The sequence below is a fragment of the Monodelphis domestica genome, chromosome 4 (genome assembly GCF_027887165.1).
Source record: "Monodelphis domestica isolate mMonDom1 chromosome 4, mMonDom1.pri, whole genome shotgun sequence".
NCBI lineage: Eukaryota > Metazoa > Chordata > Mammalia > Didelphimorphia > Didelphidae > Monodelphis > Monodelphis domestica.
Window position 1 is genome coordinate 3,763,635 of NC_077230.1, and position 27,190 is coordinate 3,790,824.

Genomic DNA, 27,190 nt, shown 5'->3' on the forward strand with positions numbered 1-27,190 from the left:
AGACCCTCAGAAGGCTGCCCTAGAGTCTTGGGGTGCCGCCAGAAAGGCAGCTCCCAAGCGCACGGGTTTAGAAAGCCCAGAGCGCCAGGACTCCGTGCCCCTGGCCGCACCCCCGCCCTTGGACAAGGAGGGGCGGGAGAGGGGAAGAAAAGGAGCATTTGGGTTCGGACACGGATTTTTTTAGTTTAATTTGGGCACTGGAGAGAGGGGGGGGAGAGAGACAGAGAGAGAGAGAGAGAGAGAGACAGAGACAGAGAGAGAGAGACAGAGAGAGAGAGACAGAGAGAGAGAGAGACAGAGAGACAGAGAGAGAGGGAGAGAGGGAGAGAGAGAGAGAGAGAGAGAGAGAGAGAGAGAGAGAGAGAGAGGGAGGGAGGGAGAGGGAGAGAGAGAGAGAGAGAGAGAGAGAGAGAGAGAGAGAGAGAGAGAGACAGGGAGAGAGAGACAGGGAGAGAGGGAGAGAGAGACAGGGAGAGAGAGAGAGAGATACAGGGAGAGAGAGACAGGGAGAGAGAGACAGGGAGAGACAGGGAGAGAGAGAGAGACAGGGAGAGAGAGACAGAGAGACAGGGAGAGAGAGACAGACAGACAGACAGGCAGAGGGAGATCACAGGCAGCCTGGTAGAGAGTTCACTTTCAAGGAGAGAGAGATCTGGACTCGGATTCTACTTCTAACGTATAAGAACGGTGTGATCCTGGGCAAAACACTTAAACGCTCGTTGGCAACTCCTCAAGACTAGAAACTGTAGGGAAAGTCCACCAGGGTTGGTTGAAGATGGTCCCTCACCTGGGCTTTCTTTAGGTCAGTGAAGTCCCAGATCCAGTCTATAATTCCCAATGCTTCAAGACAATTTGAACTAAGTCAATATTCAAAACAGCAGTGAAAAATTCTACCCCCAGACCATCCCCTAATACTTCAGTTGATCCATCATTTCATCAGTGTGGATACTTCATCTCCAGGTACAGATCTCTTTTAAGTTATTGTTATTAATATTTAATCTAATCTTAATAATTGTATTCATGTTTGTTCTTTCCCTCTGTTGATAACTCCAGTTTATCCTGCCTATATTTTGCTTCTATGTCGTTTTTTTATGTTGTTTTTCCTGTTAGACTGTGAGTTCCCTAAAAGCAAGGGCTTTCATTTGCTTTTCTTTGTATTTCCAGTGCTAAGAATTGCCTGGAATATAGTAGTTATGGGTAATATTGATATAGATAGGCTGCAGCTGTCAGGGTAACCTATTTGAAAGAGGTAGATGAACCACTGGACACAGCTTCATCAAACTCTTATTTAATTATTATGAGCAGAGGCAGGAATAAACAGGAAAACTCTTATCCTAATTCTAATATTTCTTACCCCAATCTGAATCCTTGCAGATTTGCTTCTCGTTCACCAAGGTGAACCTCCTTAAACTATTCTCAACTTTCTAAAACCCAATTTCTATCTAACTAAACTTATTCTCTAGAGGAACCTCAATTTATATTAACCTCCTTAAAATAATCTATGAAAATTCACAAACAGCCTATAGTTAACTCCCAGATATGGCACTGGCCTGGATGACTATCGGAGAACCAGAAACTCACACTATTCCAGTGAGAGGGAACGGAGCCCTCTACGGTGGAAGAGAGGAATTGGGAAGCATGCAAAAGGCAGAAGTGGAGGCTGAAGACCTGTCAGTGGAATGAAGGCTCCATGTGGAAGCTTACTGGGAGAAGCCGTTGAAGGAAGGAACCGACCAAGTGGAGGATTAGGTCTTTTAACCTTGAGAGACAGAAAGGAGAGGTGGTTCTCTTGATCTTGGAGATTGAAGTAGGAAGGACAATAGTCCAAAGACATCTCTTTGACTTGCTCTGTTGATGATAGTGACTGAACTTCCATTTTTAATAGGAATAATTATTTTGATTGTTTTCCTAATATTGAATCATCCTGGTATGAAACTATTTTGATTAAAATGAGCACATGTGTCTCTCAAGATGTAGAGTAAGTGGCTGTGAATGGGCTATTCAGCCCTAGACACGTGCTTTTCTTATTTTGTATTTTCTTATTTCCTTGATTTCTAATAATCTTTAATAAACCTCTAAAAATGTAATACTTTTAATAGAGAAACTAAATTTAACTGTTACATGGGGTAGTAGAGTCAAAGGAATGGTATGAGGTTTTGTGTGTGAGAGACAGAAGACTAGAACATATTTGGAGACTTAGTGGTAAGAAAGGGAAATTCAAAACCAGAAATACAAAGAGAAATGCAAGGTAGTTCCCTGTTTTCAAAGAGCTCACATTCTCATTAGGGGAAGCAGCATATATGGCAGGGTTCTGTTATGGAATTCAGAGGACAAGTGGCAATGCAGATGGAACCATTTGGTGAACTTTGGAGAAATGGCAAGACTGGTGATCTTGAGGTCATGGACCCAAGGGTTGGAGTGGAGCAGAGCCCTGTTGTGTAAGTGGAAATTTTCTACCTTTGGACTACGTTCCCCAGAATTCTTTTTCATTACCCAGCATCCTTTTCCCTGCATCCCCACGTTGTTTGCATTGATACCTTATTGGTTATAACTTTCTGGGGTTCTGCTCTTTTTTCTTGAGATTGTGGTCGGGTTAGGCAGGTTTTTACTCTACCTTTTTATTTCAAGTTGTTATTAATAAATCTTATAAATAATGGTACTTGAGTTATTGTATATTCATTTAAATTCTCATACTGTGTTACCTCAGAGAAGGGTAGAAATGGAGGAGTCAGTATTGAGCTACAGGTGGCTATCCAGCACTTTGGCAACACGACAATGGGGACTTCGTGGAGGAAGGGTGAGGGAAAAAGAGTCCCGAGGTCTCTAATTCTTGGCCATCCGGTATCTCTTGGCCAGTGGGTAGTTGGGAGAGGAGGAAGGTTCCAGGAGATGAGAAGGGGAGATTAAAGATACTTGAGAAAGAAGGGATGACTGATTTAGCAAGATTGTAGAGTAGGTGTGAACCCAGGGTTCAGGCAAAGATATTAGCTTGGGCAAAGAGGGTTACTTCTTTGTAGTAGAGTAAAAAAAAGTGAGAGTAAAGGGAATGTAAGGGTCAACAGGCTGAAATGCCAAAGATTTCAAGAGAAAGAAAATAATTCAAAATCCTCTGTGAAAGCAGAAAAATCAACAGAAAGGATTCGAAAATGAATTGTTACTAAATTGGAAATGTGGAGAGAAGAAAATTCTGGGAAGAATGAAATCATCAATAGGAATAAAGACTGCAAAGCTGGAACCTGAAAAGTCAGACAATTAAATGTCCAGCTCAAAAACTTGGAAGAGAGGTCTGGCCTAGAGATAAGGATTTGAAAGCAACTGCATAGAGAGAGAAACAGAGAGAATACAGGGGGAACATTTCTTTTAAACCCTTACCTTCTGTCTTAGAATTGATACTAAGTACTGGTTTTAAGATAGAAAAGCAGTAAGGGATAGACAATGAGAGTTAAGTGACTTGCTCAGGGTAACACACAGGATGTCTCTGAGATTTGAACCCAGGACCTCCCATCTCTAAACCTGAGCCACACAGCTTCCCCAAGAGCATATTATTTTAAAACAGAATGTAAGTAAAATTTCTGAGAGATTACAAAAGAAAAAGGTAGCAGAGCACCAAACCTTGGAATATGCCTACTTTTAGGAAGAGAGGAAGATGACTAATAAAAATTGCTAGTATGTGTTTTACAAATATTCTCATAGTAGCTGCACAACAAGCCTGGGAGAGTTTCCTGTTTTTACAAATAAAGAAACGGTAGCAAAATGTATATTATATATATGCACACATACATGTATAATTTATATGTAAAAATTAAAACTAATTATAGAATATGTGACTATATTAATAAATTAATATGTATGTTGTCAAACTACTTACACATATAACTGTATTTGTCTTATGTTTGTTTATATGTGTGTGTGTGTGTATGTTGTAAATGCACAGAAAGTTTGATGATTTACATAGATATGCCCAGTGAGTTGAATTTCTAGGCTCTACTAAGCAAACGATCAGGACATCCATAAAAGTGGTCATTTTATTTCTTCCTGACTTGTTTTTTCTAATGTCTTTAATTTCATTGCACTACTTAAAAAAAAGATGGGGGGGGAGCCCCAAAGTGGGTGAAGTAGCTTCCACTTAGTGACCTCCCTGAATAGCTAACCAGGCATCCTAAGCTCCGGTTAGTGAGAGGGAAGCAGAATCACTTTCTCTCACTGGGCCAGTTGATGCATCAAACCAGGATCTTTTATTAGAAGAGGGCATACAAAGGGAGGATCAGAACGTGGGGTCCCCGACTCTAAGGGATCTAGCGACTCCCCCACAACCTTCTGCGTCCCTCACCAGAGGGAGCCTTTGAGTCTTCCAGCTGACTTGTCAGCTTCCTGTTTCTATCTAGGTCTTCCCCAAAAGCTACCTGTCTCTGACCCTCCGTAGTGGGTCAGATTCAGTTCCAAAGCTGTCTCCAAAGCCCGTTATGCTTGCTCCCAAGTGGCTGCGTCCACCCTGGGACCTCAGAGCTGCTCTCCCAGGACTTTTAGATGAAGCCTCCGGGAAGCCCAGCAGGCTGGTCAGATCCTATGACAGGCGAACGTTTGTGCCGTGGTAGAGGTTGTGTTAGAAGTGAAGTGAATGTGAGCATCGTCACGGTGACGACAGTCCCCCGCGGTAACTGTACTCTTGGAGAGACGTCTAGTGTTACTCTACACGCGAGGTTGCACGGCGTGCCCAGGATCTCCGAGGGAAGACCTATCGGAAGCAGATCTGAACGCTGGCCTTCTTGGACTCAAGTTGTCTCCAAGGGAATGAATGAGTATGAATTAGCCAGAGAGACTAGAGATCAGAAAAGGCGGGTGGGCATGGAACTGAACGACCTCAGCGCTGGGGACTCTCTTGAACCTTAATTGAGTTCTGAATATTGTTCCGATAAATATTTCAGTGCCTCTAGAATGCAATGGATTTTACACATTTAAAAAACATAATTTTGAAAAGGAGTTTATAGGCTTCACAAGGCTGCCACAGAGGGTCCATGATACACAGGAAAAGGGCTTAGAACCCCTGTTCTAAAACGTGGAAAGAACAAGAGTAGAAAGAACAAAAATGGGGGGCCACTGGGTAGCTCAGAGGATGGAGAGCCAGGCCTAGAGACGGGAGGTCCCGGGTTCCAATCTGGCCTCAGACCCTTCCCAGCTGGGTGACCCTGGGCCAGTCACTTGACCCCCATGGCCTAGCCCTTACCCCTCTTCTGCTGTAACAGTTAAAATTTAGGAATATGGGGAGACAGAGGCAGGTAGAAATTAGTTTCTCTCTGCAAGGAGTATTATATTTTTTAGAGGTTTATTAAGGATTAAGGATTAAAGAATATACAAGTAAGAAACGTGTGCCTAGGCCAGAGGCCTAGACAAAATAACCTCACATCATGGAAGAGACTCCTCTGCTCCAAAACGGAAGTCCAAAAAGATCCCCCGCCTACGGGGAAGACCCTTTAAATAAAATTTTGTTCTCGTCCCAAGTGAGAATTCAGTGAGATTAGAGGGCATTCTGGGAGCTAGCAAGGACTCCTGGGGAATGGAGTCCAGAGTTCAAATCTCAATTTTACACTGCCTTGGAGCCAATACATGGTATTGACTCCAAGAAGGATGGTAAGGATTAAAAAAAAGAGAGAGAGAACAAAAATGAGAGGGCAGGGACCCACAGAATGAGGAAATGAACAGCCTATAGGTAAAGAGTGTAGAGCACTAAAAAGCATTTCAGATGTGAAGAGGAGATAGGATCACAGACTGAGAATGTAGTTGTTTTGGTTTTAAAGATGATAGAATCCAGAGTCCTGTCCATAGTAAAAATGAGACTCAGGACATCATGTAGTCTAACCAGTACTGACTCTCAATTCATTCTTGGCTTTAAGATCTCCATTGAGGGGAAAATCTTTTGGATAATTATATATGTTTCCCCTAGATCATGACTTCTTCACAACTTTAAACTACTGGCTCTGATTCTACTCCTCTAGAACAAACATGAGAAGTCTAATCGCTATTCCATAGGACGGAACCCAGAATCTCATACACAGAGTGGGTCAGGTAACAAGAATCCAGCTGTTGAGTCCTCAGATGTTCCAGGAAAGACAGAAAGTCTCCTCCAAAATCACTCTATCCACCAGAATGTATGGGAATCTTCTTCTCATTCCTTTTGATCTTATTCTAAGGTAGCAACTTACAAGATAAGGTTGTCCAGGGAGAGTCCAGATCCACATCCTTCAGGCATGACCTTCTGTTCCAGACAGACAGATGGAAACCTGTCCCTTCAACAGCTTAGAACTCTGACCCAGCGAACTCTTGGAGAATTCTGAGGCTGTCAATCAATTCTTTGCATCTTCTGTGCACTTTGTAACTTCCCCCACTACAGTCCTCCCTTTGCACAAAGCCTAAGTCATGTTGAAAATACTATTTTGGCATTTGTGCACTAGCTAACTTACATATTACATAAAATATCTACCCAAAATAACAAACAACCTACACTCAACTATCTTAACTTATCTAATATTATCCTGTTCTAGGGATTTAATCAAGGAAAGGAAAAAAGGGAATTAAATAATGAACACTTACACATTTTAAACACAGATCAAACATATGCAAAAGCACAACAAGCAAATAACATGAAAAGCAAAAGATAAACAGAAGTTTCGTGCAAACATTAAACTCATAAATACTACTCTTATCAACTAATACAGAACATTCTACTATATTGTAATGTATTAACACCAAACTTAAAGAAAAAACTTTTGAAAATTACAATAAACACAACATTGCATAAGTTTTACAAAGAAAATTAAACTAAAACATCAAACTCACTTATGCAAAACACATGTAACAATAAATAAAAATTAAACATGTGATCTATTTACATAAATTTTATATAAACACATGCTTCATATATACATGTTACATATATACACATACACTATAATACAATTAATTTTACAATCCTACTACACACACTTTTTTCATATATTTACATATGTATTTAAAATTTTGTGTGACTTCTGATGTTATATGTCATTTGTGTTAGTAATGTATGTTATTATGTATGTTGTAATGCATTTTTGTAATGTGTCAGTATCTTACCTTATTTTATCTAACTTAAATTTTTTTCTTATCTAACTAAAGCCCTATTTGCAAAATTCTCCTGTCTACCTATATTCCTATACTAAACTAAGTATCTAACTTACTCAATCTTCAGACTTTCCTTCTCTTTTCATCTCATATTGAGTGAAGAATTCTTCCTTTCTAACTTCATGGTAGTAAATGTATTTATGAATGTTTGTGTGAATATGTTATGTTGTTTTGTGTTATAATACATTACCCAAAATTTTAATCCTTAGTCCATTAATTATTTGACCCTCTTCATTGCAAATTTCCTCAAAGTCTTTAAATTTATAAGTTTTTCAATCTTTTAACAATGTCCATTAATTTCCTGAGTTTTCTTCTTCATTTGCATTGTCCTCTTTCATCCAAATGTCCTCTTCCACTGGAATGGTCCTTTCCTTACTGATCTTTCTGACTGCAGACTCAGTTTGACTGATGATTCTCACTTTCCACAATCTCGTCATAGCCCTTCATGGAATATTCCCTTGAGTAAGATTCTCTTGCTTAAACTGCAATCTCTAGCTCCCAAACGGAGAGCTCATTTACTCTCTGTATTGCCTAGGATATGCTAATCTGTATAACATCTCCGATTTCTGTTTGTTGTTGACCTGGATAAATGGGTTTACTTGCTATTCACTATGTGTTTTTATAGAACGGGTATTTGGTGGAATGGAGTCAGTCCATTGGATATATAGCTTGGAACCCCCTTTCCCCAAGAAAGGGATAAGGATGAAGGAAGTGGTTTGAACCTAAGAATTATTTCCCCTAAACTTACAATATTTACAGGAGTTGAGAAGTATAAATGCTGTATCCCTTCTCTGAGGAGAGGAGAACAGCTATCTTCATGGTCTCAGTCTCCTGCTGGAATCAAAGTCTCTCTTGAAGGTTATATGGAGGAGACTCTAAGCAGTATCGATGAACCTTTTTGAGATCGCATACCCAAACTGCAACTTCAAGCTGCCTGTGAGCACCCTGCTTTACCCCAGATGGTGGAGGGAAGAAGTGCTCACATTCAGCTGCTGGACTGATGGGTGGGGCACTTGAAAAAATGTTCTCAGTCACTGTGAAAAGGGAAGAACAGAGCAGCCCCCTCCATTCTACAGGGGGCTGTGTGCCACGCCTTTGCCAACACAACTCTAAAGAATATCCATTCAAGCCTCAGGCAGAGAAGACAGGCTCATATCTTCTCAGTACTCCTAACTCTAAAGCCCTTCAATCCTAATGACAGATTGCAGGCTCTGAGATGAATCCTGGAAACCTTGCTGTAACAATAACTCAATAATAGTTTAAAAACCCAAACCAGGTCAAATAGTATGGGACATTCCATGAAAGAAATGAATATAGTTTTCCTATACTCCTCATGATAGAAATCTAGGCCTCCGACTAGGGTGAGATTTATGGTATGGGTTAGTGTAGGGTCAACATTAATGTTAATGTTTGCGTTAGTTTTATCATCAAGATTACAATATGGATATTGTGTGTGTAGGGACAGGGTTGGCGTTAGTGTTCCCGCGTGCTTTGTTTTAGCACAAAATACGGATTTGGGCTAAGGTGAGGGTGAGGTTCAGAACCAGCTCTCATTTAGGGATCAGGGTACTGTTGGGGCAAAGCGAGGCTCAGGGTTAGCCTCTGGTTACAGCTGCAGTGTGGGCACAGGTTATGTGGGGTTCAGGACAGGGTCATGGTGAGGGTCTCCGAGGGTCGGGGATGGGTTATTGGGGACGTCGAGCACTGTGGTCAGGGTGGGCGACAGCCGTGGAATCAGCTTCTTGGGGGTGTTCCTGTTTGCTTTGGTTTCATCCTGAAGGTGAGTGTCAGGGTCGGGATAGGCTTGTTTTAAGCACGAGGGTTGCTGTTCGTGCTCCGTTTGGCATCCCTTTATCATGGTTGTTACGGTCAGGGTTATCCGGAACCCCACGGTTTGGGTGGCTCCTATTGGGATTTGTGCTCAGATCAGGGTGAGGGTCGGGAATCAAGTGGGAATGACAGTGACTGATTGCATTGACTCAGAGTTAGAGCAAAGATTAGGGTTAGGGATGGGGTCAATTCCACTCCCCGTTAGAATCAGTGGGAATTTGATTTTGAACGTAGGGTTAGGCTACCTGGTGCTTTGGGTTGAGGAATAAAGTGAGCCTTCAGCCACATCCCCTCCAGCATTCATTACTTTCCTTTGCTGTCAAGTTAGCCAATCTGCAAGGTGTGAGGTGATACCTCAGAGTTGTTTTGATTTGCATCTCTCTGATTATAAGAGATTTAGAACACTTTTTCATGTGCTTAATAATAGTTTTGATTTCTTTAACTGAAAACTGCCTGTTCATGTCCCTTGCCCATTTTTCAATTGGAGAATGGCTTGATTTTTTGTACAACTGGTTTAACTCTATAAATTTGAGTAGACCTGTGTCAGAGGTTTTTGTTATGAAGATTGTTTCCCAATTTGTTGCTTCCCTTCTAATTTTAGTTACATTGGTTTTGTTTGTACAAAACCTTTTAATTTGATATAGTCAAAATTATTTATTTTACATTTTGTGACTCTTTCTAAGTCTTGCTTGGTTTTAAAATCTTTCCCTTCCCAAAGGTCTGACATGTATACTATTCTGTGTTCGCCTAATTTACTTATAGTTTCCTTCTTTATATTCAAGTCATTCACCCATTCTGAGTTTATCTTGGTGTGGGGTGTGAGGTGTTGATCCAAACCTAATCTCTCCCACACTGTCTTCCAATGTTCCCAGCAGTTTTTGTCAAATAGTGGATTTTTGCCCCCAAAGCTGGGGTCTTTGGGTTTGTCATAGACTGTCTTGCTGAGGTCATTTACCCCAAGTCTATTCCACTGATCCTCCTTTCTGTTTCTTAGCCAGATTATTTTGATGACCACTGCTTTGTAATATAGTTTGAGATCTGGGACTGCAAGGCCACCTTCCTTTGTATTTTTTTTTCATTATTTCTCTGGATATCCTTGATCCTTTTTCTTCCAAATGAACTTCATTATGGTTTTTTCTAATTCAGTAAAAAAGTTTTTTGGAAGTTCAATGGGTATGGCACTAAATAGATAGATACGTTTCGGTAGGATGGTCATTTTTATTATGTTAGTTCGTCCCACCCATGAGCAGTCAATGTTTTTCCAATTGTTTAGATCTAGTTTAATTGTGTGGAGAGTGTTTTGTAGTTGTGTTCATATAGTTCCTGTGTTTGTCTCGGCAGATAGATTCCTAAGTATTTTATATTGTCTCGGGTGACTTTAAATGGAATTTCTCTTTCTAATTCTTGCTGCTGAATTGGGTTTTCTAAATCGTCTGTTTTGTGAATGAGATGCTTCATAATTTCCTCAATTTTTTCATTCTTTTCATTTTGTTTTATAGTGTCCTGCTGCCTTGTGAGGTCACTTAATTCCAGTTGTATTCTGGTTCTTAAAGACTGGATTTCATCCCTGGCTTTTTGGTCATCCTTTTCCTTCTGGTCTGATTTTCTTTGAAGGTCATCTTTCATCCTCTTTACCTCATCTTTCATCTCCTTTGCCTCATTTTCCAGCTGATTGATTTTGGCTTTTAAGATACTATTTTCTAGTTTTAGTTCAAGTGCCTCTTTTCCTAGATGCCTTATCTTAATTTTTTAAGTTCTTTCCCCAATTGTCTTCAGCCTCTCTTAATTGTGTTTTGAGTTCTTCCATAGCCTGTATCCAATCCACTGTGATTTCTGATTTATTGTTTGCTGATCTCTCCCCCTCTGTTCCATTTGCTGAGGAGAAGCTGTCTATTGTAGTTTCTTTCTTCTTTTTCTGTTGTTTGCTCAAATTCACCCCTTCTTTACTCCCCGTATTTGTCTGTACTCTTGCTCCTCTCATTTTTTTTTGTTTTGGGGGCTTCTGTCAGTCTCCCCTCTTGGAGCTTTAATAGGAGATCTCTTGGAGTAGTCCCTGGTGGAGGTTTGTTGGGGTTTGAGCTTCCCTGTCCTCTGGAGGCTTTTGAATGGATTAAAGTTCAGCAGTCAATGAGGATGGGTGTGGAGCCTGGGCTTCCCTGAGTTCTGGAGACTTTTGATGGGATTAAGTTCAGCTTAGTTGGGCTGGGTGTTCTCTGAGTCCAAAACTTCCTGGAAGGCTGGAGCAAATATGGAGGATCTCCACAGCTCTGATCAGGCTGCCAGGTCTAGCTCCTTCCCCGATGTCTGTGTTGGACGCTCTGAACTTGGCACAGCTCTCCTCGCAAGGTACACCCTCCACACCTGCACCTTTGCCCGCTCAGAAGTTCTCACTGCCACTGGAGTCTCAGTGCTCTGGGTGGGAGGGAATATGGGTCCTGGGACCTTCCTTCTGTCTTCCTCTTAAACCTGAGTGTTCTCAGATTCCAGCTTTTTGGGGGGCGTACCTTTTGAATTAAGTCCAGCAGGAGGGTTCCCTGGCTCTGTCTTGTTGTTAAGTTTGTTTTTCAGTACCCTAGGAGCATTCAGTTTATGAGCGGTTAGGAAGGGTATTCAGAGGTCTGAACTTCTGCTCCTTCTAGGCTGCCATCTTGACTCCCATCCATCAATGCAGATATTGCTATGATCAAAATATATTTCTTATTCTTTGGTTAGCATTAACATTCCACTGAAGCTAACTTTATTCCTAGAAACTTCAGATAGTTTCTCTTAGGTTCCACCTGACTCTTTTGTTCTATTTTTCTTCTTGCTATAACTTCCTCCTTTTCCTCTATAAGCTTTTTTAAACTCAAGACCAGAGTTAGGATTGGATATGAGTAAACCTATCCTCATTAGAAGGTCAGTCCCCTCCCCCAAGACTTACTGCTTATTGTGGGCATGGCAAAACATAGGTTACATTTCTCCCTAGGGCCAATCATTATTCAATTTATTACAAAATAGTACAGTTTTGTTGTTAGTGAACCTGTTGACCATAGCATGCCAATAATATCCATGGATTTTTCATGGCAAAGGTACTTGAGTGGTTTGCTATGTTCTTCTCCACTAGATTAAGGAAACAGAGGTTACGTGACTTTCCCAGGGTCCTATGGTAAGTGTCTGGGGTTGAATCTGAACTTTGGTGTTCAGGGGTAAGGTCTATGACCCACGTATGCTAGCAAGTGACAAATTAGGAACAAGAAGACAAGTTTAAACTACCATTGGTACACATAAAAGTGGGCCAAAGGCATAGGAAGTGATAAATTTGGTAGTAACTTTTTGTGAGGGGGTCTTTGCCTTTGAACTTGGCTTTGGAGGAGCTCAGGCTTGAGACCACAGACTGCTTCTCTTTGGACTGACATGTGGGTGAGTGATAAGGGCTGACTCCCTTTCCTTAGCCTCTCTAGCCTCCAGAGAGGCCCCTCGTCTTAGAGGAGGCTGCATGGCTGGAAGCCTTGTTTAATTACTCCTCTGTGCCCCCCACCCCCTTTTGCTGGGGCCTCTGAAGCCCTGCTTGGTTCAGACCAGGTGGAAGTAGCTCTCTCTCTCTCTCATATAAATCAAGTAATAAACCTCCAAGATTAATTTTTATTTATAACTCCTTAACATGGTTTAGTCTATCGACTGTAAGGGTAATTTTTGGGTTTTAACCTAATCTAAATTAATTTTGGTTGCCAGCGAATATCCCAAATAAAATACCCAATTCAGTTTGGAAATTTATGGTGGTTTAATTAATATAGAAGGAAGAAATTAAGGAGAAGAGAGAGGGGAGGGTATAGGATTTCTCCCGCCTGGCCTGTGCCAGGGGAAGTTCAAAGTCCTCCGACACAAGGTCTCTGAAGAAGATTAGAGGCTTTCTAGAGGATAGTGTTTGGAAGGTAAAGGAGAAATAATCAATCCGAGAGAGCTCAGTAAGAGAGCTCACCTGAACTAGGCTACTCACTAGAGAGATAGTTTTATTCGAATATGGCCACTGCACATGCTACAGCATCTTGAGCCATAGGTGTGTGTTGGGTGAAAGGCAGACACCAAAAGTAGTTGAATCCTGAAAAAGATTCAGCAAGCCCTCGTATCAGAGGTGCACTTGAACATCTCATACATAGGAGATATACAAGTTACAAAAGAGCTAATACACAATGTAAAGGATTGGCAGTTGCTACAATGGCTGAATAATTAAATTAGCTGCAGAATTTGTTACAGGCACATAGCACAATGTTGAACCTTGGTTCCATAGGATGTAAGCTTCATTTCTGCCTCTGATCCTTAATAGATACATGACCATAGACAAATCATTTAACCATTTTGAGCCTAAATTCTCCCTGCAAACAACAAAAGAAAAATAACTTTAAATGCCATGCATTCCATTGCCTTTTGGTTTAACAGTAATTTTGATTTTTTTGAGATTGTGGTATTCTATGATTTTCAACCTCAAACCATCAAAATTCCATTATTAAATGTTATAATAGCTTTATCTCTTCCACTGCAATTTTTCATGAGCAGAAACTGAGGAGGTTTCTGTCAAAGGCAGGTTCTGCCCTTTCTCTTCCCTGGAAATAATTTTTATTACCCTCTAGTTGCTGTCTTTGTTATTTTGAAATCACTATTCTGTATTGGTTCAAAGGCAGAAAAGCAGTAAGGACTAGGCAATAGGGCAGGGGTCCCCAAACTATGGCCTGTGGGTATGGGGGCCCCCCAGGCCATTTATTCTGACCCCCAGTGCACTTCCGGAAGGGGCCCCTCTTTCATTGGTGGTCAGTGAGAGGATCTGTATGTGGTGTCACTCACATACAGCATTGCTTCCGGTGACATAATCCTTTGCGTGGTGCCTTGTTCTGAGAGTAACTGAAGGAGAAGGAGGCGCTGAACAAAGGATTATGTGACTCCAGGATGGAAGCTGTCAGCATGGTGAGTAGTGACCTGGGGGTGGGGATGCCTGGTATAGTGGTGGCAGGATGGGCTGTGCAAGCGCTCCACCGATTTGTTCATAGTTTTTTAAAATAGTCCAGCCCTCCGGGTCTGAGGGACAGTGAACTTGCCCCTGTGTAAAGTTTGGGGATCCCTGCAATAGAGGTTAAGTGACTTGCTTAGGGTCACACAGCTAGGAAATTTGAGGTCATATTTGAGGCCAGGACCTTGTCTGTAGACCTGGTTTTCAGTCCACTGAGTCACCTGGCTGCCTTGTTGCTGTTCAGCTGTTCAGTCACATGACTTGATCCCGGGCCTGCCTTGTTTCCTCTGCCTCTCAGCCTGGCCAAGCTCTCGTTCGTTATTTCCATGACACCTTCTATCCGCCTCCTCCACTGCGGTCCGTCCCTTTTCTGTCTTTGGGCTTTAGTTCCAGTATTTGGCTTTTCAGTACATAAGCTGTAAGTAGCGCGCAGGTTGCCCGGAACACGCTTCATTCAGAGACGGAGAAGGGGCCTCGGTCCTTCGCTTGGCGCTTTTGGCGAGCCTCCTCAATAGCCAGCTTCGAGGCGTGTTTTCCCCGTTTCCTTTCTCCCCCGGCAGTAGGGCGGTAGGTTGGGTTGGAATGAGGCGTTTGTCTCTCCTTCCCTTCCAGGCGCTGTCCAAGAGAAGGAAATGAAGACGTTCTTGTCATTTAACTTCCTGAGTAAGTACTCGAGGCCAACCACGACGCTTCACTCCCGGCCAAGTACCACAGCAGAGAAAAAGGGTTCTCGCCTCGCCCGCTTCCACCCGAGGTGGAGGACAGCCCTTCGGGCCGGCGCCTTCCAGCCCGAAACTCCACCCGCTCTCTTCTTTCTAGCAGCTGGTTTTCCGGGGCGGGGAGAAACCAGGGCCTGGGACTGACGTGTTTCAACAGGCCTAAGGGGCCAATCATTAGCGAGAACGAAGGGGGCGGGGCCACTGGCCTATCCGAGGTGGTGCTAGAAGGGGTTGGGGGAGGAAGGGAGGAAGAACCTCGAGAGAATCCGTCACCTGATCACTTTTTGGGGCTTGGTCACTCGCTTGTGTCTGGCGTCTAGAGCTTCTGACGCTGTCAGGAACTCCCGTCTCCGGAATATCCGCGTCCTCGTCGGGCTGCGGGAAGTGCCTCTCCCCCTCCCCCGGGCCTGTAGCTGGCGGGACCACGCCGAACCCACTGGGTGAGTAGAGCGAAGTCGGAGGCTGGCAGGCGGTAGGGCTACGGGCACCCGGTCTGCGCGGCCGCAGGTCGTGGTGCCAGGGCTGTGTGTGAGTGTGTGGAGCGGCGATGCCAGCTCCCCGGAGCCGAGGGGGCTCTGCTCCTCCCTCCCCACTTCCTTCTCTGCACTCAAGCCTTGGGGGTTCTCTGTCGCCCGCCAGGCCCGGGGCTCGTTGCGGCTTATTACACCCCGGCGGAGACTTTGTCCTCCCGAGCGTCTTAGTGTTCGTTTTCCCTTCCCTCTAACCAGCCTTCTTTACGACTCAGAACTCCTCCCCCTCCCCCCTTCCTCAAACCCAAACAGCCCCAGATTTCAGCTGGAGGTGGGAGATAGTCGTGGTTGCTTTCAGCTTCCCCCAGTGAACCGAAAACTACTGGGATGCCTAGAACTCGCTCCTGTGTTGTGAAAGCAAGGCAGCGGATCCTCTGTGCTGGCTGCTAACCTCGGAGAAGTTCGGTTGTGCCGGGCAGCTCGTGCCCGGGAATCGGTTCTAATTAACATTTTGTTTGGACACCCGCAGAGGAATGAGATGGCCATTGTGAAAGCTGAGAAAAGTGTCATGGGAAGCCCCGCGATTTAAAGGGGAAATGCCGCACGGCCTCTGTGTGCTGCCGCGGCGGGAGCGGTCTGCCAGGGTGCTAATAGCACGCCGGAATCCCGGAGGCTCTCAGTTGTCGAAGAGCCGAACCTACCGGTGGGAAAAGATTTCATTTTGTCCGACTGGCTGATACCGAGAAGCCGGGGAGGATTTTCGCCAGTCCGTGAGACACTGAGCGATGATAACCGCAGCCTGATGGGAGCAGGGAAGTGTCGGTGCCCCTGGTGGGCAGCGCGATGCCTAGCGTGTGAGGAATGGGGTTGTAAAACCTGGCTCTGCCCCTTGTGCCCTCGGACAAGCCATTTAACGCGTGTGGGCCTCAGTTTCCCTTTCCTTCCGATAACCCTTAAGAGCCCGACTAGTTGGGTTTCATTGTCTCGGTGGATTCAGTGAGCGCTAGGAAAGTTGGGCTCCTTTAAAGCCAGGTTGCTGAGTCATTCACCCAGGAAGCGGCGCCGAGAGGTAATTAGAAACAGCTGGGCTTCTGCGGCTCCACTATAAAAGGCAAACGGCGGCTCTCCCGAGAGGTGGTGCGTGGCGGGAGTTAGTGCCAGTGTGTGTGGCGGGTGCTCTCGGGGCCGAGGGCTGCTTTACGACTGACGAGTGGAAGGAACGCCGCAGTGTTAAAATGCAGACCAAGTGATACTTTTGACCCAGTGACCGGAACGGGGGCTTTTCCTCTCGCCCTGGGCTGCCCGGCTTCAGGCTTACTTCAGCCCTAGCCCGCGCACTCTGCCAGGGCTCGGCTTCCTTTGGGGAGCTCTCTCCCCCATCCCTCGGCTCTTAGCTTGCTCTTGCGGGTCGTCTTCCCCAGTTAGAGTGGAAGCTCCTGGAAGGGGCTTTCTGCTTGCACTTAGCTGACTGACTCCCTGCTAACAGCTGGGGCGAAGAACGGCGTCGCGTCCTGTTCGAATGGCCTTTTTTAACCTCCGAGGGATGTTGCAAGTTCTTTGGGTCGAGGGTTTCAGTTGGAAAGACTAAAGAACGAGCCTCCGTGATAAGAGTGAGATAGGATGTCTAGTGTCGAACGCCCCCTTCTTTGGGATTTTTATCCTGATGAAGCAGAATTCAGGACAAAGCAAATGAAAAGGAGTGCATTAAAAACACGGCAAGCTCTCCCCCTTGCAGGGCTCTGATCGCGGGGAATCGGCACTTTCCTACTGAGAGAAAGGCAAGGCTGGTAGTCACCAGCCCAAGAGGCTGGGCTTTACAACGCCTTTCCGAGGGGCACTTCTCACCCCGGGAAGGCGTGTGACCGTCACCCCCCCTCCAACCCTGATCAGTCAACCTAGAAGTTATGGTACTAGTTTTCGTGTTCTCCCTGCCTCCCCCATATAACCAAGACATCCCGAACAAACTGCGCTGCCCCACGTACACCTGGGAGTAGCAATCAGAAGCATTCAGCAGCTTCCTTAGGAAATATCTTCTTGTTTTTCCTTTTATCTCGGTGAATATTGTCAGCAGGAGCTTTAAAAAGGAGTCTTTCCAGCCCACTATTGCTGCGAATGGGGGGAAATCATTTTAGTTTGGATCTCATTTAGGAGATTTTACTCCATTCACGGACATACTTTCAGACTGGATAACAGAAAGCTTTCATCCATTTTTCTTTCCTGTGCGGATGATTACAGTCAGCTATTTCGAGTGATCAGAGTATTCTAGGCTTGATTCAATCCCATTAGCTTAGGTGGACTGGAGTACTGGGCAAAAGAATGTATTTTCTGTTTGGACATCCACTATGATTTTGGCAAATACCTGAGGGAGCTTGAACCAAACTATCCATCTTGCATCTTTCAAGGACTTTTGTATGATCCTAATGCCTACATTTGGCAGTGCAGGCAGATTGTAAGGCTGCATCCTGTTGCCAAATCAAATGCTCATCAGTAGTCAAGATCCCACAAAAGTACTGGTGGACTCTGTGAACTCCCACTATTTTTTCATTTTGTTCTCTATTCTTAGGCAGTTTTCTTTTGTGATTTTTAAAAAATGTGGTATCCAGGTCTTTGTTTTATCATGATTTTCAAGAAGCCCAACAATTCCTCAGTCTTTCCTTATTCTTTTTTCCTGGTTGATTGTTTTTGATCCAAACCTCATCTTCAGAGGCACAAGTAGATAGCGCAGAATCTGGAGACAGAAAGACTTGAAACCAAATCCAACCTCAGACACTTAATAGCTTTGTGACCTGAGCAAGTCACTTAACCTCCATCTGACTCCGTTTCCTCACCTGTAAAATGGATCCCATCTCCTAAGATTCAAATGAGATATTTGTAAAAAACTTAGCACAGTGCCTGGTACTGTAGTAAGTACTTAATTGAATGCTTGTTTCCTTCTTCCTTCTGATTTTTCAGGCTTTTGATTTTGTTCTAATACTCCTTAGCTCTTCATTTTGTATTGAGTTGTTTGTTTCTCCTAATTTTCTATAAGAGCTCTACTTTGATTTTTTTGTTTCTCTAGCTCTTCCTTTGCTGCTTTAGAACTTCTACCCTTAGATTTCTCATGAGCAACCTATCTTTTTTTTTTTATTTCTCTTTGGAATTAGTACATTCCGAACTTTTTCTTGGGTTTCAAAGTATTTCTTCATTACGTTAAAAGTTTTTTTTTTCTTTTTTCTTTGTATTTTGTTAATTTTTCCATCAGAGAAGGTCTCCCCATTGTTTCTTTTGAACTTCTTTTGAGTTATTCTGGTTCTATAGTGGGGGACTGCAAACAGACACATTATATAGTCTCATTCTCTGGCTTGGTATACTTCTGGATGGGATAGTTGAGCTTGGGTTATTAGTACTAATTCCCTGTTCTGTCACCCTGTCCTGACTGTAGTAGCTGAGATGGGATCACCAGACTCTGGAATCTGCTCTCTTGCCTCAGGCATGGATTGGGATTCTTATTTCCCTATAGGAACTTAGTCCTCTATGAGGGCGTTGAATTAGGAATTTATCTTAATAGTTCCATATAGTATTCACTTTGGAGGGTTTTACAATCCCTGCTCCCTCCTCCTTCTAGCCTCTTTTCTTGTCCCAGATGGGAACACTGCATTCTTTGCAGTCTTCAATGGGCTGGAGAAGAGGAGGATTTATGGGCTTGATAGAATCAGGAATCCTTTATGGACTCCATGCTTTGCCCCCACCACTACCTTCTAGGACTGCAGAGGGAACACATTATTTGGCTAAATTTAATTTTTGTTGGCTTTGTCTTTATTTACTTTCCCAAGTCATTTTCCAGTATCTTTGCCACATCTCTTAAACAAACCAAGAAAATGAACGACATGGATAATCATTCTGTAGCCAAAGCCCCCCTGTACATACTGAGAAGCATGCTGTCATCTGTTCTCCAAGACCCTCAGTTACCTCTTCAGTTAATTTGAGTTCAGCTGCTTTACAGCATTCTTATTTGAATCACTTCAGTCGGGTCACAACATCTTCCCACATTTCTCTGAATTCCTCCTTTTCTAGTTCTCAGAGCAGAGTACGATTCATAGACTCCTTATTCAACCATTGCTCTAGTGCTTTGACAGATGGACGCTTGGCTTTTTTCCGGGTGTGAAGGGAGGATTACTTCTCCCCTCCTCGCTTTTTATTTAGAATCCAGAATGTCAAGTGCCCCTACGTAGGAGAGTTCACACTAACCGAGGCTCCTGCCCCCTCCCACCTGGGGCAGTGCAAGGCTGCCATTGGCTTCCGTGACAGGAAGTGATGCGGCAAAGGAGCATCCAAAGAGGATAGCCATGTGGAGATCGACTTGGGGGGGGCCGGACAGTGCTCTGCGGCTTCCGTCCTTACACCAATACAGCGGCTTAAAGCCATTCCGACTTAAGACCAATATTACCCCAGCACAGCTTATTTGGGCTTTAGCTATTGAGAGCCAATTGATACTGGTGAGCTGCTGGATGGAGGCCACTGTTGTTGGCGTGACCATCATCACGGAAGGACACGGCTGACCCGACACCTGTTTATTAACTAGGCGGAAGTAGCTCGCCCCAATACTGTTAGTTCTAGCTAAAACCCGGGACCCAAAGTGCCCCTCACAGGGTACTTCTTTGTCTGCCAGGTAGACGCCACCCTCTCACACGCCGCTGGACTACAGGCTAAATTCTGCCGCCTCGTCTGTTCTAGAATTATGAACTCCCAATTGTCTGTGAAACCCCCCAGCCGCCCGCCCGTGGAGACTTGGTCCACTCCATCGCCAGCCTCGGGCTTTCCCGCAGGGAGTCAGTGGCGGCTGCGGGCTCGCCCCCTCCAGGCAGCTTCCCTCTCACTCCCGCAACTTTCTTCAGCCTAATTTCCCAGATTCTCTCACTAATGAGCCCAGAGAAAACCAGCAACCTGCGGAGTGGAGGGAGGGCCAGAGACGGCTTCCCAACATGCAAATCTTCTCTGCTGCTTTCTTAAAGGGCTCTCAGCCCTATTGCCAAGCTTTCTCCTTCAAGAGCCGGAAGCGAACATTCCGTGGCTGTTCTCTCTCTTAGAAAACAGTAGTCAAATTACAGCTCTGTCTCCGCTCCGCCTCTCCGCTTCTGATTTGCCCAGATAATTAATTCATAACTAATTAAAATCAACATGGAACATTTTTACATGGATGACCACAATATCACTTTCTAATTCTCATATTTAGTTAAAAACCCTAAATTTAACTCTTACAAGGGGGATAGATATTCCGCAAGAGGATGAACAGCTTAATGAATTGTCTCAGTTTAAGTCTATATTTATTTGATTAACCATTTCCCAATTACATGTAAAAGTTTTTAAACATTCATTTTAAAAAAAATTGAATTCCAAATTCTGGCCCTCTTGATCCCTCCTTCCCCACCCATTGAGAAAACAAGCGATATGATATCTATCTTTTTTTTTTCTCACAGAATTTCAATTTTTTTCCACAGTAGTTGCTCCAAATTAAAGTTCTACCCTAGTATATTAGTGTGAGTGCTTCTATAGCTCCTTCACCATGGACTGGTTTCCTTTCTACCACTTGATGACTGTTAGGTGAAACCCTCAATGTGCTTTTAATTTTAATTTCTCTTATTAATGACTTGCTCTTTTGCAGTTTTTCCTTTGAAACTTTGTCCTTTATCTCATCTGTTGGAAAATGGCCTTGGTCTTATGTATATTTTTCCACATAATGTGGACTTTTAACAAATATTTGTTGGAAAATTTTTTTCACTATCTGATAGTTTTAAAATAGTTTTACTGGGGACAGCTGGGTAGCTCAGTGGATGGAGAGCCAGGGCTAGAGATGGGAGGTCCTAGGCTCAAATCTGACCTCTGACACTTCCCAGCTGTGTGACCCTGGGCAAGTCACTTGACCCCCTCCCCCCCATTGCCTAGCCCTTACCACTCTTGTGCCTTGATTCCAAGATGGAAGGTAAGGGTTGGTTTTTTTTAATCTTGCTAAATTTATTTTGTTTATATTCATTCCTTTCATATGAGAAAGGAAAAGCTCGTATTCAAGTACAATTTTAAAAAATTCTACTTCTTTTGTCAGGAAATATGTTTTCAGTTCTGTTTGAAACTCTGGGGTCTACATAGCATTTCCTTGGCATCTGGTCCTGCTACTTTAAAAAATTGTTGCTGGCTTTTGTTTTCATCCCCCTAATTTTGGACTGCATTTGTCCTCCTCCCAAATAGTGAGCTTTTTGAAAAAGGAAAAAGGCAGCTCAGTCAACCACATCCATATTTCAGCTGAATCGGACGAGAATGGTTGTATTCCCTACCCGGGCCCCTAAGAAAGGAGTTCTAGCAAGACCCAATTGTTACAGTTACACGTGGGATCCCTTTTTTCCAAGCTTCTGCATCCATCCATTGATTAAGCCATGCAGGCCAGCTGCTTAACAAAGCAGGACCAGAAGCCTTCTTTAGCGGTGGCACCAATACAAAGGAAGGCAGCATTTTTTGCCTTTTTGTACATTATCACCAATTCACCAAATAGGGCCAAAGCACTTTCCAAGTGGGGACGCTATCAGACAGGAGAGATTCAGGGAAAGAAGCGAGTCGTCCCCAAGTGCCCGAGTCCAGTCAAAGAAACACGGACGGACGCAGTCTGTGGTCCACATCCAGCCTCTTCTTAGGGAGCCCCGAGGGCTGCTTGAGAGATGCAGTCCTGAGAAAACCCTGCATCAGGCTTCCGGGGTGGGGAAGGGGCTCGGGCAGTGGGCGGGGCCAGCTCCTCAGCTGCGCAGAGCTCACCCAGATCCCATAAAGTTCTCTCACCAGCCCAGACAGAACTAGAGCCAACTGAGGCACGAGAGGGCTCCACGTGGTGGACTCGCTGGCCCCTCCCGTGTGCCTGTCCCCTGTGCTGGACCGCAGGACCAGCTGGTTCCGTTACTCCTGCAGGGTTGCGCCCCGGAAGCCCGTCCTCAGCCTTTCGCTCCTTTCTATGAGCACACAGAGGCACTCCTGGCAGAGCGGATGGAGGGCCAGACCAGGACCCGAGGGGAGCCCTCCCCTAAGACGCTGGCTGTGTGCCCGCGCATGGTTCTCCTCGGTCAAACGAGCTGCGAAGGAAATGGCAGCCTCTCCAGGACCTCCCGCGGGTGCCGAGCTGGGACTGACCGAATAACAAACGGAATCCCGCAGCTTGCAGTTTAAGGAGCTGAGCATGGCTTGGTGCCGAGTCTCTCCCTACAAATCTGGAGAACGTTTTACCCAGGAGCCCACGAGCTCCCCTTGGCAAGACGGCTTCAGGCCGAAGAAGACGGAGGTTTTGTTAATCCACGAAAAATGAAAATGGATTTGATTGTAGAGTGACTATGAACAACGGGAAGAGATTATTTCTGGCCGTGGCTAGCGAGAAGCTGCCTTCAACGAATGTAAAGGAAAGAACCTTCCTTTTTCTTTGGAGAAAAGTTAGTGCCTGAAGACCCAGTTTTTGCAGTCATTTGGTGACCTATCAGGGGTTTTATGGTGATTCAGACCAACACTCATCATAGCCAAAATATCTATCAATATTTAAAATTCCATTAGTCAATTATATGTAATTTCGAACATTTACTATGAAATCATGCCAGTATACTGTGCATATTTGAACCCTGGCTGAGGGCCTTCCTCACTGGGACCAGTGCACCATAGGGCCTCCAAGACAATATTGGTGAACAGACATTTATTTTATCATAATCAAAGGATGAGGAAAGGAGGATTAAGGAACAGGGTTTCCTAGTTCTAAGAAGTCTCCTTAGCCTCCCCCTTCTCAATTTCCCTCATGGGAATTGTTTTCTTGATGCCCCCAACCCCTTACCTATCTCTGGCTAAGATTCCCCAAACCTCACTGTCTACCCTTGAATCTAACGAATCCTCCAGGTGGGTTTATAAGATGAAACAATCTGTAGATGGCCAAGGACTGAACTCCTCATGACGGCCTTCAACCCAGCTGGGCCCGGCACTGAGCTTGGCCTCATACTGTCTCTCGATCAGATCTTTGATTTCATCTTCTCAGTAAGGAAAGGTGCTTCCCAACAGGTAAGGACACTTCACTTCAACTTCACGGCAGCTTTTATCACCTCAGGAACAACAGGGATCAGAAGTCTAATCTCCACTTGGCTCCAGGGACAGGAAGCAAAAGCCCCCTGCAGTAGTTGGTGCCCCTTCCAATCTTCTCTCTGAGATTATAAGGAAAAAGACTTGTACAAGAACATTCATCGCTGCGCTCTTTGTGGTGGCCAAAAATTGGAAAATGAGGAGATGCCCTTCCATTGGGGAATGGCTGAACACATTGTGGTATCTGTTGGTGATGGAATACTATTGTGCTCAAAGGAATAATGAACTGGAGGGACTCCATGTGAACTGGAACAACCTCCAGGAAGTAATGCAGAGCGAGAGGGGCAGAGCCAGGAGGACATTGTACACAGAGACTGATACATTGTAGCACAATCTAATGTAATGGACTTCTCCATTAGTGGCAATGCAGTGATCCTGAACAACTCGGAGGGATCTAAGAGAAAGAACACTATCTACATCCAGAGGAAGAACCGTGGGATTAGAAACACAGAAGAAAGACAACTGCTTGATCACATGGCTCGATGGGGATATGGCTGGGGATGGAGACTCTAAATGAATGTCCTAGTGCAAACACCAACATGGAAATGGGTTCTGATCAAAGACACATGTAAACGCCAGTGGAATTGTGTGTCAGCTACAGGAAGGGTGGGGGAGGGAGGGAAGGAATATGATTCTTGTAACCAAGAAATAATGTTCTAAATTGACTAAATAAAATTAAAAAAAGAAATTAAAAAAAGAAACATACTCCTGAAATAAAGGTTTATTTATGTGTTTATTTGGGTACTTACAAAATAGGTTTGATTGTATATGGAATGCTATTTTTTACTTCTAATTATTATTTTAAGACCTAATTTTGACATCCTTTTGACATCTTTTTAAGATATTCTATTTCCTTTAATTGATGTGTTTTTAGCATTAATATGGTAGCAATTATTAGAAAATAATTGCATTAATGTCTTTGGTACTAAGAAGTATCAGTCCACATCTACAGTAATGCTTTAGGTTTTCAGTCATTTTCTGGCAAGCTGACTTTTCTACAAAAATATGTTTACTATCAGAAGAAGTAGACAAAAATAAATTGTTTTGCAGTGTATAGCATATACTCTTAAATACTGCATGATTTCTAATGTTGACATTATTCTGCAATTTCCCAATATGAATTTTATATACTTATCTGACCATCAATAAGAATCTTTATGTTTCTGGGTTATTTGGAGCCTGGTTAATGTGATTTTCGGCCTTGAAGCAGGTATAGACATTGCCTGCTAGATTTTACTTGGAGCAGAGATGTCAAACCTGCACCACATCAGATTAAAATGAAACTGAGGAATATTTAACAAAAACAATATACAGTAGAATAATAATAATGTTAACATGAGGTTTCCCGAGTCAATATGTGTCCCACAGGGACTCTCATGCATGTTTCAGCAGCCTCCATTTCTATTTGAGTTGGACACGTAACCTTAGGACATGCTCAGGGACTTTTGCGTCATTGTGCAATCTTGTGTGTGGAATCTAAGCATGTGTGGAAACTCGGTGAAAGTCGTAGTCATGTATGACCGAGAGCCTGGAGTTTGGTCTTTTGATTGGGAGAGAAGATCGAAAGGCGTCAGCCTTACAGAGTTGCAAGGTGGGATGTGTGAATACAAAGTGACTTTTTTCCTACATTCTTTTTTTTTTAACATACATCACTTTAACTGTAATGCCACCTTAATCCCAAATACAATCTTCTGATGACTTTACAGGAAAGGTAGTATTGAGGGTATTTGGGTGTGAGAGACAATTTAAGCTCCTTTTTGTTTATTTTAAGTTCATCAAGAACTTGGAGTCACCTGCCTTTCACACTCAGTTAGTCATTAACTCTTAGTGAGAACCTTTTACTAGAAAAGCAAGTTCATACCCTAAAAGACCACAAGCAGTCGTCCCCCCCTCCCCCCCACTGTAAGTGATTGCTGAGATGTGAGGAGGAAGGCTGATGGGTGGAGAAAACCTCTAGAAGCAGGAGCCTCTGGGACCTCGCCTTCTTTTGCCTGGGGGGTGTGAGCTCTGCTGAGATTCTTTGCGGTCTTGGGGGTCCTCTGGGGACTGAGCGAGCTCTTGGTCGGTTTTGCAGCTTCAGATTACAGCTCCCTGATTCCGATTTTGGATTCCATGGGGCGAGACTGCCTCCTGGGCACTGGGAGAGTCCCTTCTGATTGGCATTCCAGGTCTGGATATCTTCCACTTCCTTCCTACCTTCCCTCCCTTTCTCTCTTTACCTTGCTGTAATAACACTGCCAACAGCCTTCTGACTACTAAGAGTTAATTATTATAAACAGGACCACGGCACGTTTAAAGATCCTCATATTTGTGCAACCCATCTGAACGATTCCATTGGCAATTCGTCAAGGAAAAGTTGATACGGAGCATGATGACTTTAGAGCGTTAATTTGTCTCATATACCAGCGTAAATAAATGAAAATATCCACCTTTTAAACATTTAAAAATGAATCCATGGAAGCCCATGACCTAATCGGAGAAAATCATTAAGCTCAGATTGAAGGTAGGTACATTCACATACTGTCTCAATCGTCTTTTTGCAAGAACAAAGCTCTTTGGCGCATTTTTAGTTAGATAATTTGTATTGATTAATGGCTCTGATCGTTACCCTGGGTGCCGGGAGATTGTGGGGAGATCAATAACCCCAAGAAGTGCTTGGTGCTTCTCGCATCGGAAATGCAGCATTGTGCGGGTTCGTTTCCTTTCTCCATCTGATTCCCTCTTCGGCCCTGTGGCTTGTCGGGGATGTGGAGGTCTTGCTTGCTCAGTCTTTCTTGGCAGCTGTTAGGCAGGTCCAAAACAAGAGTGAAGCAAGACTTGTTTGGACCTGCTGGGCAGGCTAGTAGCCTCAGACACATTTCCCGAGCTTTCCTGAGCTTATGGTGTCTGTGTCTCTTCTGTGTCCGTGTCCTCTGGAGAGGAGTGGCAGTGACACACACACACACACACACAGACACACACACACAGACACACACACACACACACACACACACGGTGTGCAGACAGTTGTGGCAACATGCTCCAGACTGCTGGTGTCTTGAGACGACTATTGCTAGCACAAAAAAGCGCAGGCTGCAGATGCGAGATCTGGGGGAACTTCATGAGGACTTCACGGAAAGCTTTCCAGTGTCCGAAGTCTCGAGCTCTTTAGGCCCCGTCCACTGTCCTGCCACCCTACCTGGGGTTCGATGCCATTTGGAGGGGAAACTCTATAGCCTACCTTTGGCTGATCATCATCAGCATACCTAGGAGAGGGCGTATTGTGATCATGTTGGGCACTCCATATTCTCGTGGTTTCTTCTGGAGCATTGAGGGCATCTCATTCTCTAGTGCCAGTGTCGAGAAAGGGGGGCCACAAAAGGCCCTTCATCCACAATAATTTGGGGGATATTCTTTACTGGATACCTTACTTTAAGGATCCTCCACAGGAAAGTGAGCATTTTTCCTCATTTTGTTTTAAGCTAACCTAGAAGTCAGGCCAAATATTTTTTGTGACAATTTTTGTTTGAATATACCAAAATATGTTATATCAGTGTGTCATGTATTCAAGGTTACGTCCCAACTTAGTCACACATTGTACATACTATGAGCCGTGTGGATTTTACACTCCTAAAACACTGGTGGCTCTTGGTCTACCAAGAACATCTTGTTAATGCATAAATAGTCTTCTCTTCTCTTCTCTTCTCTTCTCTTCTCTTCTCTTCTCTTCTCTTCTCTTCTCTTCTCTTCTCTTCTCTTCTCTTCTCTTCTCTTCTCTTCTCTTCTCTTCTCTTCTCTTCATAGTCTTCTCTTCTCTTCATAGTCTTCTCTTCGCTTCTCTTCATAGTCTTCTCTTCTCTTCGCTTTTCTTCATAGTCTTCTCTTCTCTTCTCTTCTCTTCTCTTCTCTTCATAGTCTTCTCTTCT

General features: G+C 44.0%; 1 protein-coding gene across 4 annotated transcripts in view; it reads left to right on the forward strand.

Annotated features, from left to right (window-relative positions):
- The first annotated feature begins 494 nt into the window (after positions 1–494).
- The window catches only part of BACH1 (BTB domain and CNC homolog 1), a 71,813-nt gene continuing 45,117 nt past the window's right edge, over positions 495–27,190 (forward strand). Inside the window, exon 1 of one of the 4 annotated variants that reach the window (XM_007493087.3) lies at positions 495–960. The gene's annotated coding sequence lies outside the window, so the exon portion shown is untranslated. Of the gene's footprint in view, positions 961–4,697; positions 4,800–14,869; positions 15,126–27,190 lie in introns of those variants that run through there. The other 3 variants (XM_056825968.1, XM_007493086.3, XM_007493092.3) reach the window with 3 other exon arrangements.